This window comes from Dipodomys merriami, unplaced genomic scaffold (assembly GCF_024711535.1).
Source record: "Dipodomys merriami isolate MVZ:Mamm:240054 unplaced genomic scaffold, mDipMer1.0.p SCAF_2931, whole genome shotgun sequence".
NCBI classification, from domain to species: domain Eukaryota; kingdom Metazoa; phylum Chordata; class Mammalia; order Rodentia; family Heteromyidae; genus Dipodomys; species Dipodomys merriami.
Window position 1 is genome coordinate 15001 of NW_027204417.1, and position 14158 is coordinate 29158.

Consider the following 14158-nt stretch of genomic DNA (forward strand, 5'->3'; position numbering starts at 1 on the left):
GGCCGCCCGACCAGCGAACGCCGGCAGCGACCGGGAAGACCGACACCGGCGGGCCAAGCCGGCCGCCGACGCGACCCAACCGCCACCATCCGGGACGGCGGCGCGGGCACACGGGCGCAAGCAGGCCACCGCGCGGTGACGAGCAGAGAGAGGAAGAGCACGGAGAGGGCAGGGGAACCCGTGGCCGGGGGGGGGGGGAAAGGGCACCACACCGCACCCAAAGCGCGAGGGCACCGCATCACCGACACCCCGCCTGCCGGCCCGGCGGGCACGGGAGCGGCGGCGCGCACACACGGACGGGGAGGAGAGCCAGGCCCCTTCCCCGCCCGGAGGCGGCGCGCCGACGTCCACGGTCCAGCCGGCCAGCCGGCCGGGTCGCGCGTGGCACACACCCGAGCGGCCAGAAAGCCGGGGGTGACGCGCACAACGCAACGCACGCCACACGGCCACGGGGTTTTTCTCCGCCTCCCTCAGAAGCCGGCCCGAATTCACTCGCTCGCACGGACGCGGGGGCCGAGCGCACAACGACCCGCGCCACCGCGGACCGGCGGTGCCGGCAAGGGGTCGGGGGTCTGCGGCGACGACCCGTCGGCGACAAGTCACCGGCCAACGGCGGCGGCCGGAGGCGGCGGCAGGGACCCCGGGAGGCGGGCGACACCAAACCCAACGCACGCGAGCACGCTCACGCGCGGACACCGCCGGCACAGAGCGGACGGGGCCAGGCACGGGAACCGGGGTCGCGCCGGGCACGCGGCGGCGACACGCCGGGAGAGCACAACGCCCCGGATCCGGGACCGGGGCGGGGGACGAAGCCACACGGCTCGAGACGGAGGAGACGATGCGGGCAAGCCTCTGGCACGGCGAGCAGGAGGGAGGCGCGGGAACCCGGGACGACATCGCGCAGGCACGCGAGGCGGCGCCCAGCGGGAGGAGACACGTCACGCCGGCTTCGGGCCCCCGGACGGCCAACTCCCGAGCGAGGGACGCACGCGGGAATCTCACCGCCACCGCCCCCGTGGCGTACCGGCGGTCCCGCTGGCAGGAGCCCTCGCCCTCGCGTCGTGAGCAAAACCGATCCGGGAAGACCCTTCAAAAGCCACCGCCGCCGCGACGACGTGCCTCCCCCACACCGGGAGAGCAGCCTCACGAGCCGAGCGCCGTCCCCCCCACCAAGAGAACACACCACACACGCCCAACTCGACCGTCCGCCGGTGGCCGGCCACCAAGGCCAAACCGGTGAGGATCGCGGAAGGCTGATGCGGGTGAGGAGGGCATGCCGGAAGCCCAATAAGAGCAGCGGGGAGGGTCATCGGGTCGGGTCACCGGGGTGAGAGGCGAGCGAGCGAGCGAGCGAGCGGCCACCCCCCCCACGGGCGGGTGGCGCAGCCGCAAACCAGCGGGGAGGTGAGACCTTTCCGGGCACAGCCGGCACGCCAGGGAAACGAACGCGGGATCTCACCACCCCCAACTCCTGGGCGGTCCCGCGCAACGCCTGGGACACCGAGCCGGCCGACCAGCGGACCGGAAACCCCCACCGCGGCAGCGGCGGGCCCCCCCAAAAGAGGCCCGAGAGGGAAAAGGCAGCTCGCACACGCCTCAAAGACCCCGCGAGCGCCCGCGGAGCCACCCGCGCCAGCAGGGCCCCACCGCACCCATCCACACCGCCGGGCACGGCACCCATCATCGACCGCCTCTTTTTCGGCCGCGTGAGCAAGGGCCCACACACACCGGGATCCTCGGCTCCGGAGGGCCAGAACCCCCCCGAGCGGCACACCACCACGGGCACGGCGGCCCCGGAACACCGCGGGGCCCGGCGCCCGGCACGGCGCCGTCGTCGCCAACGGGCGGCGGCCCACACAGACGCTCGGGAACAGCGTCGCCAGGGGCCGGAGGGGGAGGGGGACGGGACCCCCCAAAACCCCACGGCACCCCAAGCACGAGGCCGGGAAGCCACACACCACACGTCCTCGCATCGCGACCCAGCACAGGCTCCAGGCTCCGCCACTCGACACACCGCGCGCGAGGCAGGGGCGGGGACGGATCGGGAACGTCCTCCACTCACCACACCAGACGACGGCCCGGGAGAGGCCCCGCGGGACCCTCCCCCAGCTCGGAGGGGGGAGGCGCGGGCACGCAGTTACCAACGCGGGCAGCCACTAACGCTCAAAAGCGGGACAGGGAGCGGCAGGGCCGCGGGAGCCCATCGGGGGCGGGCCCCCGCCAACCCGGCAGCGAACGCCGCCTCCCGAACGAGGATCGCTAGAGAACCTCTCCTCACTCTGAGGGTGGCCCGCACCCAACCCCGACGGGAACCCCGCCGGGACCAGCACACATCAAAGGCGTCCATCCTTCCCACCACGGGTGGCAGGGAGGGGTGGGGCGGGGGGGGGTCTGCGGCAGCAGCAACACCAACCCTGGTCGGTCGGCCTTGCCGTGCGGGGCCAGAGCAAGGTCGCGCACACGGGCGGGAAAGCCCGCACAGGCCCGGCTCGCCTCCCACTGCAACATCTCAGGTCCCCCGGTGCAACAAGAGCCAGGTGACACGGCAGGGAAGACAAGCCAGGACCAGGGCCGGCAGCTCATGCGGGGAAGCCACCCGCCCGGCGCAAGAAGGGAAGAGCGCTCCTCCTCTGGGGAACCGCCTCGACCCCCCCCCCAGCAGAGACGTCAATCTCTGCGATAACTTTTTTCTCACTCGCACAAGCCCCACAAACCCAAGGACGGCCGGGACACACCACGGGCAGCAGGCTGGCACAAGGCAACGGACAACGCCGGGATCGGGAACGACACCACCACTCAGCCTCAGGCACCTGAGAGAACCGACCGGGAGCGTTCCGGGAGCACCGCAAGAGGGCAGAGCGCGAGGCGCGGCTTTTCACACCACACAGCACGGGCAAGCACGGAGCACCGACCCTCCCTCTCCGCGGAGAGAGCCGACCCCCGTGCCGATAACGAGTCACGGGAAGAGAGGAGCAAGATCAGGGGCGCCCCCCCTCCTCCAGCGTGTACAAGTCCCCGACCTCACGGCGAGGGCAGGGAGAGCGCAGCCGGACCCGGTTGCCGCACCCCTGCCTCCCCGCACACCACCGGCGCCGGCACGGTGGGACGGTGAGGGCAGGGGCCCACGGGCAGAACGAGAAGAGCGGTCCCATTCGCCATGAATGTCCGTCCCTCGCCTGGCGCAGCTTAGGCCCGGGCCCGAAGGAGATCGCAACGTCACCACATCAATCACACCGAGGGGGCGGAGAAGACAGCCACACGGCACTCGGGAGGCGGTGGGGCCCAGGAAGCTCGGCTCCCGAGAGGGCCAACAGCCTGGGATAAAAGCGTAGCCAGGACAGACAACCTTTCGTGAGTAACGAGCGAGGTAAAAGGAAAAAAAAAAAAAAAAAAAGAAAAAAAAGAAAAAAAAAACTTAAAAAAATAAAAAAATAAAAAAAGTACCACGGGCTTCAGCGTCCCTGGCGCTCGGGATTACCAGGACACCTCCACCGGGCACAGAGCCGAAAGAAGCTAGAGAGGAAAAAAAGAAAAAGAAAAAGAACCACGGACAGCGCTCGGGAGTAGCGCAGGTCAGCGGCCGACCAGGCCCGCCATCGGGAAGCGGCAGGTCGGGGGAGTTGGAGCTAGGGGCGATAGGGGGGGGGGAAAAAAAAAAAAAAAAAGCCACGGAGGTCGGACGAGCACGACGGCAGGACGGGGATGCCGCACACGCACAGGCAAGGCAAGGCAGGACTCGCCCCCCGCCTTTTCCTCCTCAAGCCGGCCACGGCGAGGGAAGCACACCGCGCGGGCCTACCTATGCACCCCAGGCAACCAACCACTCTCCTCCTCGGCGTGCCGAGGCAAGGGCCAGAATCCGGCACCGGGAGCGGGGGAGAGATCAAGGACGACGGGACTCACTCAGCCACCAACCAACCACCACCACCACCACCACCACCACCACCACACCCACGAGCCACCACAGGGGCAAGGCCTGCTCAGGGCAGCGGGAGCCCGGGGTGCGGGGGGAAGGGCAGGGGGACCCGGACCGGGAAGAGACGGGAAAGGCCCGGCACACAGCATCCGAGAGAGCCCCAAAAGACCCGCTGACAGCCACCGGGACACAGCATGCCAGCACCCTCCTGCAGGTACAAAATCCTCACGTCACCACGCCAAAACCAGCTGGTCACGCAGGGGCGACAACTCGCTGGCGACAGGGACCTCTCGGAAACCACATCGGGGACACCTGTCCCCAACACGTCCCCAACAGAGCCAGACACGGAACTCTCAGGGACAGCTGGTCGACCACATAAGGCGAAGACAGACGAAGAGAGAGGGCGGGAGCGGGGTCAGGGGACGCACCCGCCCCACTACCCCGGGTGCGCACGGGCTCACGGCACGAGCGGCACGGGGAGCCTTCCCCCGGCAGACGCGAGGCACCCACTCCGAGAGGCACCCAGCCACCACACCCACACCGCGCGGGGTCGGTGGTGAGCGCCCTGCCGCCAGCACGCACACACGCGGGACTCCCGGGCTCGGGTCCCCGACTCCCGAGGTGCCCCCTCCGCCTCGACTTTTCCCCTACGCAGGGCCCACCGGGCAAGTCCCCGCCATCGCGCACACCGCAGACGGTAGGTAGGTAGGTCCCGGCCCCGAGGCTCGCCTCGGCCGTGCCCACGGCTCCTCGCGCCGGAGAAGTCTGTCCTCCGGCCTCCGGGGCCGTGGAGAAGGCCGTGGAGGAAGGCCACACGGGGCCGGCGACCCAGGCCCTCGCGCCCGGCACGCGCCAAGCGCTCACTCGGAGGTGACTCCGACGACCATCCTATGTCGGGGAGGGGCGGGGTGTAGGTCCCGGCCCCGAGGCTCGCCTCGGCCGTGCCCACGGCTCCTCCCGCCGCAGAGGTCTGGCCTCTGGCCTCCGGGGCCATGGAGGGAGACCACACGGGGCCGGCGACCCAGGCCCTCGCGCCCGGCACGCGCCAAGCGCTCACTCGGAGGTGACTCCGACGACCATCCTATGTCGGGGAGGGGGGGGGGTGTAGGTCCCGGCCCCGAGGCTCGCCTCGGCCGTGCCCACGGCTCCTCCCGCCGCAGAGGTCTGTCCTCCGGCCTCCGGGGCCGTGGAGGGAGACCACACGGGGCCGGCGACCCAGGCCCTCGCGCCCGGCACGCGCCAAGCGCTCACTCGGAGGTGACTCCGGGGAGGGGGGGTGGTCCGAGTCCGGGCCGGGACCGGCCCCACCACCTAGCGGCTCACCCGGGGACCCTTTCCCCCGACTCCCGAGACGTCCCTCGTACTCTCCTTCTTTCGCCCTCAAAGACCAGAGTCCAGGGAGGGGAGGAGGACAAGGCGTCGGGCCCAGACAGAACTACGGGAGGGGAGGAGGACAAGGCGTCGGGCCCAGACAGAACTACTGGTCGACCCGACCAAGCCGCCACCCCCGGCACAGACCGGGCACGGAAGAGAGAGCGGCGACTCACGGCCCCACCCCGCGCTCGCCTGCGGGCGCAAAGTCCGACAGAACAGCCGCCCCGGCGCCACAGCGACACCACGGCGACAGTCGCGCCCGGCACCCGGTAGAGGCCGGGCCTCCGCCCGGCTCGCTGCCGCCAGACCTCCTCCTTCACTCGCTCGCTCGGCTGAGAACGAGGGGACTGTCATATCAAGGCGGACGCCAGGGGGAGCACGACAACCGCCTTCCAACGACCGACTCCACCGAGCCGCCGTACCCCGGATCGGCGCGCGCCGGCCGGCTCTGAGCTCCGGAGACACAGAACACGGAAACGAATCGCCTCACTCCCCACCGCCACGCACCGAGAGGCACAACCTAGGTCAGGACCTGCAGCCGGGTCCTCTCTGCGACCTCACGAACGACACCAGAGCCACCAGAGACCTAGACCGAGATCGAGCCGCCGCCGCCGCCGCCGCCAGCGACCAAAGTGAAACCAGGAACCAGGACGGGAGTCGCCCGAACGGAGCGGCCCGAACCCGAGAACCGGGAAGCCGGGATCGGTCCCAAGCAGGAAGGGGCGGCAAAGACGGCAGGCCTGCACCACGAGAGAAAACGAACCGGCCACCCGCACGACCTCCGCCGCCCGTGGCAAGACCCCCACCCCCACCCAACATGGCCAGAAAAGGGCAAGTGAGCGCTCGTCCCACCACCACCACCACCACCAACAACAACAACAACAACAACAACAACAACAAAAAACTCCCAAAGATGGGTCGGCTCCAGCAAGAGACGAGCCCTCGGGAGGCACCCCGCTCACTTGTGAAAGTCCGCCGCCCGCCCGTCCCACAACACGCTCCCTCCCCCCGCCCCCACCCGCCCCCCCCCCCTTCACAGGCAGGGAAAGGGCAGGGGGAAGGCCAGAGAGAGGTTTCTTCTAACACAGAGAGGGTAGGTACACGTCACGCACACAGGTCTGGAAACCCACGGTGACAACGCCATGGGAAGCGTGAGTCCACTCACCCATCACTAAATGACAGGAAAGCCAAACGAGAGCCGCTGGCTGGGCAGAAAAGGCCTTTGACAAAATTCAACATTCATTCATGCTAAAAGCTCTGGAGAAAATAGGAATAGAAGGAACATTTCTAAAAACAATAAAAGCCATTTATGACAGACCAATAGCCAATATTATACTTAATGGGGAAAAGCTACAACCAATTCTCCTAAAATCAGGAACAAGGCAAGGATGCCCACTGTCTCCACTCCTCTTCAATATAGTCCTAGAACCCTTAGCCAGGGCAATAAGGCAAGAAAAAAGACATTAAAGGGATCCGCATAGGGAAAGAAAAAGTTAAACTATCCCTTTTTGCAGACGACATGATACTATACCTCCCTCCACGATCCCTAAAAGTCCATCCCGAATCTCTTAGAAATCATAACTCTCTTCGTCAAAATAGCAGGATACAAAATAAACCCACAAAAATCAGTTGCCTTCCTATACACTGATAATGTACAGGAAGAGAGGGAAATAAAGGGAGCAACCCCATTCACAATAACCTCCCGAAAAATAAAATATTTAGGAATTAACCTAACCAAAGATGTAAAAGAACTATTTAATGAGAACTATAAAAAGTTAAAGAAAGAAATTGCAGAAGACACTAGGAAATGGAAAGACCTCCCATGCTCCTGGATAGGCCGACTTAATATAGTAAAGATGGTAATACTTCCAAAACTAATATACAAATTCAACGCAATTCCTATTAAAATCCCAATGACGTACATCACTGAAATACAGAAAACAGTCCAAAAATTCATATGGAACAACAAAAGACCTAGAATAGCCAAAACAATTCTAGGGGATAAAGACAATATGGGAGGGCTATCCATGCCGAACTTCAAACTCTACTACAGAGCTATAATAACAAAGACAGCATGGTACTGGCACAAAAACAGACCCGAAGACCAATGGAACAGAATAGAAGATCCAGAAATAAATCCACAGGCCTACAGCCAGCTGATATTCGACAAAGGAGCCAAAGACATACAATGGAAGAAACACAGCCTCTTCAACCGCTGGTACTGGGAAAACTGGGCAGCCACATGCAGAAAACTAAAAGTGGACCCCAGCCTATCACCATGCACCAACATCAACTCAAAATGGATTAAAGACCTTAACATTAAACCTGAATCTCTGAAACTACTGCAGGACAGAGTAGGAGAGACACTTGAACTAATAGGCACAGGAAGGAACTTCCTGAACAGAGTCCCAGGGTCACAACAAATTGGAGAGAGACTCGACAAATGGGACTACCTTAAAATAAAAAAAAAAATTTAAAAAAAAAAAAAAAACAGCTAGCCTTTTCTAATAGGCTCTGCCACTCTCTCTGGAGCAGGATTCGGGGCATGAGGCGATGAATCTGAACCCGACACACAGGTGTTGGAGGGTAGAGGCATCTTCACTCACATGCCTGTGGTGGAGGACCTGGACCCGAGTGTGGCGGTGCACAGTGGGTGTGGGTGTGTGTGTCTGTGACTCTGTGTGTGTGTGTCTGTGACTCTGTGTGTGTGTGTGTGTGTGTGTGTGTGTGTGTGTGTGTGTGTGTGTGCGGGGCTGGGGGGAGGGCAGGTAGGGAACCCTAGGAGGAAAGACAGGGAGAGACAGACGAGGGGCCCCGGCCCAAACAGAGTGGGGGGGTCAGAGGGGCGATCCTATCTCCCGGGGGGGGGGGTGAAGCATGGTTAGAACCCACAGGCCCGGCGGGCGTACTTCTCTTTGGAGTTCGCACTGGGAACATATGCGGGCAGAAGCGCCCCAGCACACACATCGCATCGCAGACGGGTAGAGAGGCAGAGCCAGGGGGTCAGGCATGGTAAACACTCTATTCCGTCAACACACACACACACACACACACACACACACACACACACACACACACACACACACACACACACACACACACACACACACACACTTAGGGTGTGTGTACAATATCCACAAGGTAAAAGTTTATTCATCCATTCCCCAAAGAAGAAGAAGAAGATTATGTCAGTTACAGGGAAGTAGATGGATGGACTGATGGACTAGGAGCGGGGGGGGGGGGGGGGGCAGAGGGGGGGGGTGCCGGCGGCGGCGGAGAAGAACCTAGAACAGGTGATGCCAGGGGAAGACAGACCGGCGGAGAGACAGACAGACCGACCAACCAACGGCACCTGTTTTCTCTCCTACGTGGATGCTAGACCTAAACTATAACTGGACATGGTAAGCTACACAGCACTCCGGGCAAACAGAGTGTGTGTGTGTCCCCGTGTGTGTGACACACATACTGTCCTTTTGTCAGAAGGTGTAACTTCTCTGAGCATTTAAGATATTGCAGAGAAGACACAAGACGTAATATCCGTAAGTGGCACGACTGTGAACGTATTATAACAACCGGACGTGTGAGGACCAAAGCTGGAATTAGGAGGACAGAAATGTACCTGTCCTCACGCTTTGGGTCATGATCACAAGTACATTTGGTTTAGGATCTTTCAAAACACATCGATGTATCCTTCTGGACACGATGGTCTAGGACCACACTAGTCAATAGCCACTTCAAAGCCAGATCCGCGGTTGGATACGTCTCAATTGGCTTATATTGCATCCTCCAATATTTTTCTCTTCTTTTTATTCTACCTTCTCACTAAAGATCCAGTGGTATAAAGCTACTTTTATTCTCTTAATATTCCATAACTGAAGTGATCTGCTTTGTTTTGCAGCTTTCTCAGCTTAATTCACTGAGGCCTATTTAGTCACACATGATGAGAGGTCCAGAAACATCTTTGGGGCCACGGATGGCTTTTGTAAAGTCCATTTGGGGAAATAGCAAATATAATCTACCATGTCCTAAAATGTAACAGATTATCTCTATGGGGCCGATAGAAATATCCAGATGTGCCCTGTCAACAGCCAGTTATTTTAATTTACTTAAGGGAAATCAAGTGAATAAAAGTCTATATAGTTCAAGAAATTGTATTCTGATACCTATATAAAAAGTTTACCTGAGTGGGTGAGGACATTTGCATGAAATTTCACCTAGGGCAGCACTTGATATTTATAACTCTCCCTAAACTATTGCATTGCCTGTTTTCCATTTTCTTGGCACTCCTTTAGAAATGTTCCCGTCTCAATCTTTCACCCACTGCAGCCGTGGGACCCTTTTTCATAATACGGACGTAAAGACATTTGTGGTACCGTATATAAATTACAACCGTAGGGGCTGGGAAGGTGGCTCAGTGGTAGAGTGCTTGCCTTGCATGCCTGAGGCCCTGGGTTCGATTCCTCAGCACCACATTAAGCAAAAAGAAAAAAGCCGGAAGTGGCGCTGTGGCTCAAGTGGTAGAGCGCTAGCCTTGAGCTGAAGAGCTGAGGGACAGCGCCCAGGCCCAGAGTTCAGGCCCCACGACCGGATCCAAAAAAAAAAAAAAAAAAAATTACAACCGTAAATAAACTGGTACAGTTTGCTCGTAAGACATAATATCCAAACGAATTCCGTGTCCAGAAAATAACGAAAAAAAACACCCCCTGCGGGCCCCCCTCCCCCTCCGCTCGGCCCTCCCTTCAAGAACATTTCCTTGTTTGCTGTTGTTTCGTTTTGTTTCGTTGTAAATAAATAAAGCCGCAGAAGAGAGCCGGCGATACCTCATCGCTACTCTCGCGAGAGTCTCTCGGACTCTCGCGAGAGTCGCCAGCCCCCGCCATCAGCACCGAATCATTCCCTGTCACTCCACACGGTGTCCAGTAGGTGGCACCCCAAAACAAGGAAAAAGAACGTCAGGCCCAAGATCGATCAAGACACTTAGGAAGGTCTTGTGAGGAAGGAACACCTCCCCCTACACACACACACACACACACACACACACACACACACACACACACACACACACACACACACACACACACACACACACACACACACACACACACACACACACACACACACACACACACACACACACACACACACACCCCAGCACATCCCCGCCCACACAGGTCATGAATGGCAAACCCCTATGGCACAGAGAGACAGACAGACAAAACACATGGGGTGTGGAGAGAGACCGGAAATCAAAAACAAAAACAAAAACAAAAAACATTTTCCTGGCTTGACCTATGAATGGGCCTGGGCTGGCATTCTGTCCTCTGGGCCCTACAGTCAATCCATGGCGGTCGCTCCTCTCTCCTCATCACTGTAATCCTATCTGATATTTGCCAGAGCCGAACGTGCAGTGGGGACACTTTGGTTCATCGATCTAAACTAGGGCCCGGGGCGGAGGGGGTGGTGGTGGTGGAGGGGAAGCCTAGGAAGTCTGTTGCTATAGTTGGTGGCGGCAGCGGTGGTGGTGGCGGCAGTGCAAAGTGTGTGTGGGGGGAGGGGGGGAGGTAGATCACATGCTGCCATACGTGCCTGTGCCTGTGTGGTAGGAAACAGCAGCAAAGATCAAGGGGTGCAGGGTGTGTGTGTGCACGCCCCAGTCAGTCCTGGGGCTTGAACTCAGAGCCTGAGTGCTGTCCCTTGGCTCTTGTGCTCAAGACTGGCACTCTGGGGCTGGGAAGGTGGCTCAGTGGTAGAGCGCTTGCCTTGCATGCGTGAGGCCCTGGATTCGATTCCTCAGCACCACATAAGCAGAAAAAAAGCCGGAAGTGGCATTGTGGCTCAAGTGGTAGAATGCTAGCCTTAACCTGAAGAGATGAGGGACAGCGCCCAGGCCCAGAGTTCAGGCCCCACGACCGGACCCCCCCGCCCCCGCGCCAAAAAAAAAAAAAAAGAGACTGGCAGTCTGCCATTTGAGCCAAAACTCCACTTCTGGCCTTTGGGTTGCTTAATTGAAGACATGAGGCTCACCAAAGTGCAATGCCTATATACCTCTGATCATATAACAAGAAGTCTTCCCCTTTCTTTGTGTTTGTTATCATCGATGTTATTTTGTTTTCTCTTCTCCCCCCCCCCCCCATTGTTTCTTCCTTCATCTATTTCCGGGAGGGGCAAGAAATGGAGGGACCCAGGATGAAGAAGTGCAACAGTGGCACTCACTAGACACTATGTTGACACACAACCTGTGGGTGGGGAACAAACAGAACTTGAGGGAGGGAAAACCTGTGAGAGAGCCAGGGAAGGGGTGACATTGTCCAAAAAAAAAAAGTACTCTTTTTTAGGGGGTGGGGGGAGATGGGAGGGCAGGAATGGAAACAAAGGAGGAGGCAACAATGCTTGATAAGAAATGTACTCATTTCCTTGCTCGTGTCATTGTAACCACTCTGTAAGTATTTTCACAATTAACACAACTCATTAGCCGGGCGCCGGTGGCTCGCGCCTGTAATCCTAGCTACTCAGAAGGCTGAGAGCTGAGGATCACGGTTCAAAGCCAGCCCGGGCAGGATAGCGCCCAAGCCCAGAGTTCAAGCCCAACGACAAAAAAAAAAAAAACAAAAAAAAACAAAAACTTATTAATTAAAAAAAAAATGTACTCTTCCTACCTCACTTATGTAATGTAATCTTTCCTATCCTTTTTTTTTTTTTTTTTTTTTTTTTTTTTTTTTGTCAGTGGTGGGTCTTAAACTCTGGGCCTGGGCGCTGTCCCTAAACTCTTCAGCTCAAAGCGAGTGCTCTACCGCTTGAGCCACAACACCACTTCCGATTTTCTAGTGCCTCATTGGAGATAAGAGTCTGGTGACTTTCCTGCCCTGCCTGGCTTTGAACCGTGATCCTCAGCTCTCAGCCTCCTGAGCAGCTAGGATTACAGACGCGAGCCACCGGTGTGGGCTGGCATACTGTAACCGTTCTGTATGTCACCATTTCCCTAACAATTTGTAAAAAATCAAAGGAGAGAGGGAGGGGGAGATAACAACCCCTCACGCCTGAGAAGTGAAACCCAACGGGCTTCTAACCGATCTGAGATTCTTTGAAGGTTTTTGCGATGTTAATCACAATCACAAACACAGACGGACAGTTTCTCCAGTCACTCCTTAAGAGGAACGGGGAACAGGGACAGGGAGAAGAGAGGCAGATCCTGGCCTGACCTAGGCGGGAAGATGGAGGGGAGACAAGACTCCTGAACTCCTTTTTCCCCTCACTCTCCTCCGTCCAGAGGGTGGGAGCTTAGGGGTCGGCCACGGGGACATCCCACGGTCACAGTCATGCCTCCCGGAGGGGCAGAGGGCAGAGCACAGGCAAGCATGCCAGCTTCCCCGCCCGCCCCTCCCATTCTGTCCCTGGCGGGCTTGGGCGGGAGGCATACTAGTGGCAGCGGGCGGGTGGAAGTAGTCTGACAACTCCAGCTTGCAGGAAGTCAGTGGCTGCTGGTGGTAGGCAGGGAGGGTCCCAGCAGAAAAAGACCAGAGAGAGCGCGCGCGCGCGCAGACTTTTCCTGCCCAAGGGCAAAAGAGGCCACTTTTGTAAAGACGGGGAGGGGGAGGGGAGGCTGATTCACTCACCCCCACCCCACCCCGCGCGCTAATGAAGTTACAGGAGCTGAGGGCTGGCCGCCCCACCCCCCACCCCGCCGGGGTGTTTCGCAGAGGACGCAGGGCGGGTCGGGGGTGGGGGTGGGGTGGGCTGGTTTAAGCCTGGAGCCCCAGTCAACTCAGGAACTCCAGGCAACGTTCCTTTGTCTTGTAAATGTCGTCATGGCAACGACTTAAGCGCCCTGGCGGAGGGGGGAGGGTGGGGGGGGGGAGGAGAAAGAAGAAGAAACAAACACGCCCACCCCAGCAGGCCTGCCTGAGTTGAGGCCTTGAATTTCAACCTCAGTAGGGCCACTAAACTAATAAAAATCGTTGTAAGAAACTGTTGACGGAGGACCCTCGGGATAGGATGATTAGGCTGTGTACCCGTGAGGCGAGGTGGCCGTGTGTTCCAGCTTCGTGCCAAGAGGTTGCCTTATCTCGGCCTATCTTCCTTCCCAGAATTGAACACAGAGGCAAGCAGGATAATTTCCAGGGGGAAATGAGGCCTGGGAAAGCACCACCAGGAATTCAGAGACAAGACAGCCGGACAGCTTCCTAATGAATGGCTCCACACATCCTATTTTCTTCACTTTTCAGTCCCTCATAAACGAACAGTTATTAGGAAAGAAAACTAATAGGTGGGGGTGGGTGGTGGAAGGGAAAAGAGCAGCTCCCTTCCTCTGAGCTTTTGCCCAAACAATGAGTATACTGTGAGAAAGGAGCCAAGAGTTTCCTCAAAGAAAGGAGGAAACTTACACCGGGGAGGGAAGTAAATTTTAAAAAGAAACAGAGCATGGGTCAAAGCAACACCCCTCCCCCCCCCCATGCATGCATGGGAAACCAACAGAATCATCTCTTAAACCCTACTACAGGCTCAAGGTAGAGAGTTTACTTTGTTTCTTTTTCCTCTGTGTGTTTTCAAGGTTTCACTTTCATTTCTGGGCACATAACCATTGGGCCTTGCCTCGGTGGGTGTTTCTCCCCCTAAAAGTATCTATCCTGTCTTTTGGGTCTTACTGTGTGTGAGTGTGTGAGTGTGTGAGTGAGTGAGTGAGTGAGTGAGTGAGTGAGTGAGTGAGTGAGTGAGTGAGTGAGTGAGTGAGTGAGTGAGTGAGTGAGTGAGGCAGCCAGGCAGCCAGGCAGCCAGGCAGCCAGCCAAGCAGCCAGCCAAGCAGCCAGCCAAGCAGCCAGCCAGGCAGTCAGTCCAGAGATCTAATGTCTCCCCTATTTTAAACGTACCTTT